This window comes from Mesoplodon mirus (assembly GCF_964341445.2).
Source record: "Mesoplodon mirus genome assembly, chromosome: 19".
In the NCBI taxonomy this organism is placed as follows: Eukaryota; Metazoa; Chordata; class Mammalia; order Artiodactyla; family Ziphiidae; genus Mesoplodon; species Mesoplodon mirus.
Genome location: NC_138995.1, coordinates 61,403,347 through 61,411,742, shown reverse-complemented (window position 1 = coordinate 61,411,742; position 8,396 = coordinate 61,403,347).

Below are 8,396 nucleotides of genomic sequence, written 5' to 3'. Positions count from 1 at the left end.
CCGCGGCATGTGGGATCCTCCCGGACCGGGGCACGAACCCGTGTCCCCTGCATCGGCAGGCGGACTCTCAACCACTGCGTCACCAGGGAAGCCCTTGAGAGCAAGTTTGATAGGAGTGGAGACATTTGTTTCTGATGTCTTCTACAAATCCGTGTTAACCCTCCAAATGTTCTCTGCATTTGGAAGTACTGAAATGAAGTGATTTGCCCAAGAAAACATTGCCAGAGTAAATGGAATTGAACCCAGGTTTAGAAGTTCTTGCTTTGGTCCTGGTGAAGGTTGCTGGGGGTGAGCACTACTTCTGACCTGGCATCTGCTGAGCCCATTCAGAGTCAGATCTAACCTGTCCACTCCTCCCCCATCCCACCTGGACCTCTCATACATCCCCGGCAAGCACCTACCCATCACCTTATTTTGTGTGTTTGCCATTTTGTCAGCCACGGGCACCTTTCTCTTCCTGCCTTTCACCCTCATGGAGTACATTCAGCGCTGACCCCTACGTGTCTTTCACGTTTCATGGGTGTAGCATTTCTGTTAGTCTAATAACTAACCTACCAGTTCAACTATTTGTCACAGTTGTCTTTTGAGCTCAGCTCCCGGGGGGACAATGGTTTGTCTTATTCACCTGGTCCTCCACCCCCAAACCAGCCCCGGAACTGGCACATTAGTAAAGGTGCATGGAGCATTTGTTTTTAAGGGTGAAAAACTCTTTTAATGCAATTGAATTTAAGGAACATTAAACAAAGACTTACATTCAAAGTTGATTTTAAGTAACTTTAATGTAAATTAAATTTTACATTAGACCCTATTTGATATTTTCTCAGTGATTCCTAACATTTGTGGTGAGACACTTGTAAGATGACTTTTATTCCTCTGAGTTGACAATTACGTATTTGCTTGGTCAAATAGCCTTTGCAATTTTGGTAATTTAATATGCCAATTAAAACCTCAAGTTTTAATCTTTATTAGCTGCTTTTTCCAATTTTTCCCCAGCTTTATTGATGTATAATTGATTTGTTAACTATTAATTAACATTAATTCTCAAATTAATATCTTTCCTCTTTAATGAGCTGCTTTAAAAAATTTTTTTTTTAATTTTTTTGGATTCAGAAATTACAGAGACTTAAGAACTGAGATTTGATAGCCTGAGGTGGCCAGGGGAGGTTGGGACTAAATCAGAAATTCTTCCTGCTGAATTGAAAGGTCTTCATCTGCAAATCACTAGACCTCGTTGTCATTACAATCGCCTGGACTCTTCCACCTTCCCCACCCAATTCTTAGCTTTATCTGTGTGGTCTCCATACCAATCAGAATAGGGTTTTTTTGTTGTTGTTGTTTTTAAGATCCTCAACAGTTTTTAAAATCCTTTTACGTACAGCATTCTTTCCTCAACATTGATCTACAGCCTGGAGGTGAATGGGTGATAATCCTATTTATTAAAAGGATTCCTACCATTTAAAGTTACTGCTTTGTGATGAGGTTAAGGATAAAAGTGGGGGGATGGAAGAAGGACTGTTTCCAGACTAGATGAAATGCTTCTCTTGGGTCCCTACTTAATAGGCATCATTTAATATACCTTGAGCACCTAAGATGTACTGTCCTTATTCCTAAATCCTCAGTCCTAAGTGCTGGGGATAAAATGGCACCTAAAAAAGAAAGAAAATCCTGACCCAAGTGGAGTTTACATTCTCACAGCAAAGAGAGTTGACAATTAATTTAATAAACCAGTAAAGTAAGCAGTTATGTTAGAACATCACAGGCTATGGAAAAGACATAGAGCAAGATTGTGAGTGTTGCGATGATGCGGTGGGTCTACTTGTCCGGAATTTTCCAGCTATTTAATTGCTTACTTCCCTGATTTCATGCAAGGCTGTTGATCAAATCATGCCTCCTCATGGACACCTCCTCCAACCAGCTTTTCTAAAATAGCAGTTCATGATATTCACCTCCAAGCTGTGTATTTATACATAATATGCACAGCGAGCTGACGTTATAAGCTCATTTGCTTATTTCTTTATCATCTGTCTCCACAACTAGAATGCAAGCTTGGTGAGGGAACGACATTTTCTGTTTTGTTCAGGGCTGTGTGTGCCAGTGCCTGGTCCATCACAGACATTCACACAATAAATGAATCAGATGTTCACACAGTAAATGAATCTGTCAACTGAAAAAAAATTTATCAACTCTGGGAGAACACTAGAAACCGAGAGAAAATCCCTGTGAATGTGTATCTGTGTTATGATAATTTTACATTTGAAAAACAAAAGCAGCACTTCCCTGGTGGCTCAGGGCCACAACTATGCAAGCCCATGCGCCTAGAGCCTGTGCTCCGCAACAAGAGAAGCCACCGCCATGAGAAGCCTGCGCACCGCGACAAAGAGTAACCCTTGCTCGCCACAACTAGATAAAGCCCGCGCTCAGCAAGAAAGACCCAGCGCAGCCAAAAATAAATCAGTAAATAAATTAGTTTTTAAAAAGATAAATTTTTTTTAAAAAAGGAAAGAAAGAAAAACAAGAGCAAACCTCTACTTTTAGTAACACCCATTGTGAACCGAGCAGAAGCCTTTGGGAGGCATTTCAGAGGTTGATCACAGTCGCAGAGTGCTTGGGGTAGAGTGGGCTTGGAGTGACACAGCCGTCTTTGGGAATATTTTCTCAGGCATCTTTGTGAGTTCTGTCCTGGTTTTCTCCTTGATTATCTTGTATTTCCTTCAGGGTTCAGTACATTGTGTGGATAAGAAATCCAGTTAAAACGTGTGAATTGGTCTTACCTGGTGGCGCAGTGGTTGAGAGTCTGCCTGCCGATGCAGGGGACATGGGTTCGTACCCTGGTCCGGGAGGATCCCACATGCCGCGGAGCGGCTGGGCCTGTGAGCCATGGCCGCTGAGCCTGCGCGTCCGGAGCCTGTGCTCCGCAACGGGAGAGGCCACAACAGTGAGAGGCCCGCGTACCGAAAAAAAAAAAAGTGCGAATTAGTGGTGTTTTTGCCTGACCTACCATCTACATTCAAGCTTTTCGAGGATGGCCATTCCTTTTTTAAAAATAAATTTATTTATTTATTTTTGGCTGCATTGGGTCTTTGTTGCTGCGCACAGGCTTTCTCTAGTTGTGGCCAGCGAGGGCTACTCTTCATTGCGGTGCATGGGCTTCTCATTGCAGTGGCTTCTCTTGTTGCAGAGCATGGGCCGTAGGTGCGCGGGCTTCAGTAGTTGTGGCTCCTGGGCTCAGTAGCTGTGGCTCCCGGGCTCTGGAGCACAGGCTCAGTAGTTGTGGCGCAAGGGCTTAGCTGCTCTGTGGCATGTGGGATCTTCCGCGACCAGGGCTTGAACCCGTGTCCCCTGCATTGGCAGGCGGATTCTTAACCACTGCGCCACCAGGGAAGTCCAGGATGGCCATTCTTAATAATATTGGTGATGGAATGTCCATGATAGATAAGAGAGAGGAAGGTATGAAAGATGAGATTCCAAGTGTCAGGAGTGTGCAAATGTGTGTTTGGACGTGCTGTTGATTCACATGGATGAGAAAACATGGATGTGCCTCAGCTTTAGCGGGGAGCAGAATCCTGAGTTTTAATTTTGAGTTCCTGAAGGCACCTTGTAAAATCTTGGACCCACTTAACTAATTGAATTATTCAATACACTTTCCCGAGTGTCTGTCAAGCTCCAGGGTCTGCCTGGGCTCTGAGGACACACATATAAACCATTCAGTACATATATACTTTAATCATGCCACTCACATCCTGTTTACTGCTCCAGCCTCCGTTTTCCCATCCAACAAATCCCTGGGAAGGTTGAAGAAAGGGGATTGTTTCTATATCTGGGTACCACTGTCTTTATGTCAGAGACTGTCCATCTCTATTTCCTTTTATCCAAAAGAGCAATTCAGCCTTACAAACCACTACTTTATTGATGGATGGTTAAAAAAAAAAAAAAGTTCCATGTGAGAAAGAAAAAAAACCATAAGGAATTGCAATAGGGATTGTAAGGGAAGCAAACTTATGTGCTTTTAAGGTTCTTGCTGGCGGTTCCTGAGAGTTAAATTGACATAAGTTTGACCAGCAGGAGGAAAATATACACATAAAAAAAAATACAGAATGCTTCATAATGTTGCATGTCATCCATGCACAAGGCCTATGCTAATTTACTCTGTATCGTTCTGTTCCGATTTTATTACCCATGCTGTGGAAGCAAGCTCCATGCAAATTTATTTAATACAAGTTTTACATGACACGGGAGCCTTCACGAGGACTCAAGACGCAAGGAGATGGCAAAACTTACTTTCTTTTTTTTTTTTAAATCAATAATCACTTTTTTAAAAATTGGAAAGTATAGTTGATTTACAACGTTGTGTTACTTTCAGGTGTACAGCAAAGTGATTATATATATAGGGCTGGCCAAAACGTTCGTTTGGTTTTAAGGAAACATTAAAGGCACGTTTTTCATTTTCACCAAGAATTTTATTCAACAATGTATTCACTAACCGAATGAACTTTTTGGCCAACCCAATATCTATATATTCTTTTTCAGATTCTTTTTCATTATGGTTTATTACAGAACATCAAATATAGTTTCCTGTGCTATACAGTAGGAGCCTGTTGTTTATCTATTTTGTATATTGTAGTTTGTATCTGCTAATCCCAGACTCCCAGTCCATCCCTCCCCCGCTTTCCTCCTGAGTTTGTTTTCTATGTCTGAGTCTATTTGTTTTGTAAATAAGTTCATTTGTGTCATTGTTTTTTAGATTCCACATATAAGAGATATCATATGATACTTGCTTTTACATTGGGTTATATAAGAGAGGTGTCTAGAACTCTCTCATTTACAACTGGTATTAAATACATTTACATAAAAGAAGGAAGGTCAGAGTGTTTTTCCTGTATTTGCAGTTTCAGGTGCATTTCACTCAAAATAGTCAGTATGCCAGAGCTGCATAGTTTGGGGGGGCCGGTAGTAAACTCCTTCAGGGTGAAGACTTTCTCAGTAGGGGAGACGGACTGAGCGCATCTCCAATTATAAAAAGGAGAAATGGGGATTTGCAGCCAGAGTGTAGAGTGAGGGGATCAGTGGGTGGAAAATCACTGAGAACAGTTCCAAAGGTGGAATTCTGACAATGAGTCTAATAGGATTCTCGTTAAGGCAGGTCAAGGACTTAAGACATTAAATGGAGAGATGAAGAACTTGATCAGATATCAGAGGTGATCAGATATCAAGGGTGGGGGAAATGATTTAGTCGAATTCTTTGCTAAGACCGGGCTTGGGCATGTGGAAGGCAGGCCCAAGACTAAGGTCAAGTCAATTACAAATGCGACCTGGGGGGCAAACGGAAAGACTAGGGGGCCAGAGCTGGGGAAATTGATGCAAAAGTAAAGGGCAATGGAGGCGGGAGTGGGGGTGGTAATCTGAAAGGGAAACAAGGACTTGGAGGCAAGAATTCCTCCCTCCTCAGCAGGAAAGACATTCACACCCTCATTCAGAGCAAAGAATGGGATTTGACAGCTGTTTCAGACAGCATTTTGAATATCAGCAGAACACAAAGAGGAGCCATACATCTGTTAATACTGGTAAACAAACTTAATTCTATTTACTATGAAAGCCCTAGGGGTGGGGAGTTGGGGGGGATGGGACATACTCTCATTCTTCGGATTTCTAAGAAATTACTGATCCAGAAGAGTAGGGTTTTTTGTTTTATTTTAATTTTTAAATTTAATTAATTTTTTTATACAGCAGGTTCTTATTAGTTATCTATTTTATACATATTAGTGTATATATGTCAATCCCAATCTCCCAATTCATCCCACCCCGACCCACCCCGACCCCCGCCGCTTTCCCCCCTTGGTGTCCGTATGTTTGCAGTAGTTTTTAAAAATAAACTTATTTTTTTAAGACGCTTTTAATTTTAGAATAAGTTTAGACCTACAGAAAAACTGGAAAGAGTACAGAGTTCCCATTATACATGCGACCAGTTTCCCCTGTACATTAATACGTTATTAGTCCAACAAGGACCTACTCTATAGCACAGGGAACTCTGCTCAATACTCTGTAATAGCCTAAATGGGAAAATAATTTGAAAAAGAATAGATACATGTAAATGCACAATACCTGAAACTGCTGAAAATGCTGTATACCTGAAACTAACACAACATTGTTAATCAACTATACTCCAATATAAAATAAAAATATTTTAAAAATAAATATAAAAATACATTAGTATGGCAAATTTGTTACCGTTGTTACCAATATTATTATTATTATTAGCTGCAATTCATAGTTTATTCAAATTTCCTTAGTTTTTTTTTTTTCTTTTTTTAACCTAATGTCCTTTTTTCTGTTCCAGGATCCCATCCAGGACATCATACTACATACAGTTGTCATGTTTTCTTGGGCTCCACTTGGCTGTGAGGGTTTCTCAGACTTTCCTTATTTTTGACAACCTGGAGAGTTCTGAGGCATTCTGGTCAGGTATTTTGTAGAATGTGTGCTTCAGTTGGGATTGGTCTCTTGTTTTTCTTATGATTAGACTGTAATCATGGGTTCTGGGGAGGAAGACCATACATTTCAGTGCCTTTTGATCACATTTCAAGGGTACATTCTTTTTTTTTTTTTTTTTTTGGCCTCCCACAAGGCTTGTGGGATCTTAGTTCTATGACCAGGGACTGAACCTAGGCCCTCGGCATTGAAAGCTCGGAGTCCTAACCACTGGACAGCCAGGGAGTTCCCTTAAGAATACATACTGATCACAGACTCTCTCCTTGACCAAACTTCAGTCAGGCTCCCCTGAGGCCTGTAGGAGAGCACAACTGGCCACCCCGATATGCATCTCTTTGGCATGCGGGTTATTTGGAGCTGAAAGTAATCAAGTCCCAAAAGACTCAGGAAGAACATTTGACCTTCCCCTTAACTGCTTAAAGAATTTAAAAGGTGGGTCTGTTCCCAGAATACAGCTACGACCAGAGATGTCTGCAAAGAATATGAGCTGGGCTTCCCTGGTGGCGCAGTGGTTGAGAGTCCGCCTGCCGATTCAGGGGACACGGGTTCGTGCCCCAATCCGGGAGGATTCCACATGCCGTGGAGCGGCTGGGCCCGTGAACCATGACCACTGACGCGTACCGCAAAAAAAAAAAAAAAAAAAAGAATATGAGCTAACAGTGGGGGAAACTCGGCAGGTCCTGGAGATCAGAGTCCTCTTTGTCCCATTGTCCCTGCCCGGCCCAGCACATCTTTGTCTACCAAGGATTTGCTTTTCCATCTCCATGTGAATTGTCTTCCTCCCCTTTCAGGTCCCAAACCACCAGCCCCAACAGCCTCTCTTGTCTTTAGCTGAAGGTGGCATTTAAGATGACAGTGTTGGCCATTTTGGCAACTGACTCAGTTTTCCTGGGACTCCCCATGTATCCATGCTATTAAATGTTTGTTTCATTTTCTCTTGTTCATCTGTCTCATGTCAATTTAACTCTTAGATCAGCCAGAAGAACCTAGAAGAGTAGAAGCACATTTCTTCCTCCTGGACAATACTGACCAAGACTTTCTCTCTCTTCTTTTATTTTATTTAATTTATTTATTTATTTATTTTGCAGTACACGGGCCTCTCACTGTTGCGGCCTCTCCTGTTGCGGAGCACAGGCTCCGGACGCGCAGGCTCAGTGGCCATGGCTCACGGGCCCAGCCGCTCCGCGGCATGTGGGATCCTCCAGGACCGGGGCACGAACCCGTGTCCCCAGCATCGGCAGGCGGACTCTCAACCACTGCGCCACCAGGGAAGTCCTCTCTCTCTTCTTTTAAAAGTTTTATTCATTTATTTATTTTTGGTTATGCTAGGTCTTAGTTGTGGCCCGCAAACCTTTAGTTGTAGCATGCATGTGGGATCTAGTTCCCCTGACAAGGGCTCAAACTCATGTCCCCTGCATTCGGAGGCAAATTCTTAACCACTGCGCCACCAGGGAAGTCCCTGGAGACTCTCTCTTTGACCGAACTTCAGTCAGGCTCCCCTGAAGCCTCTTAACTAGGCCTTGACCTTGGCCTTTGACCTGTCTGTGGCCTGCCCGGTCCAGTCTTAGCAAAGAATCTGGCTGCCTCCACCCCCATCCTTGATATCTGATAACTCCTGATATCTGATCAAGTTCCTCATCCTACACCCATGATGTTTAAGTCCTTGGTCTGCCTTTAGGAAGAATCCTGTTAAGCCAGTTAGTAAGAATCCCCCTACCTTGATGTCTCCTCTTAGTAATTTTCCATCCACTGACCCACCTTTACTCTGCTGTTGGCTATGAGTCCCTGGATTTTAGCCCAATCTCAATCCCCTATGGCAATGGTCACAACTCTTATTTATTTGTCTGAAATAAAGTCTTTACCAGTTCTTCTTAAAATTTATTTTATTTTATATTGGAGTATAGTTGATT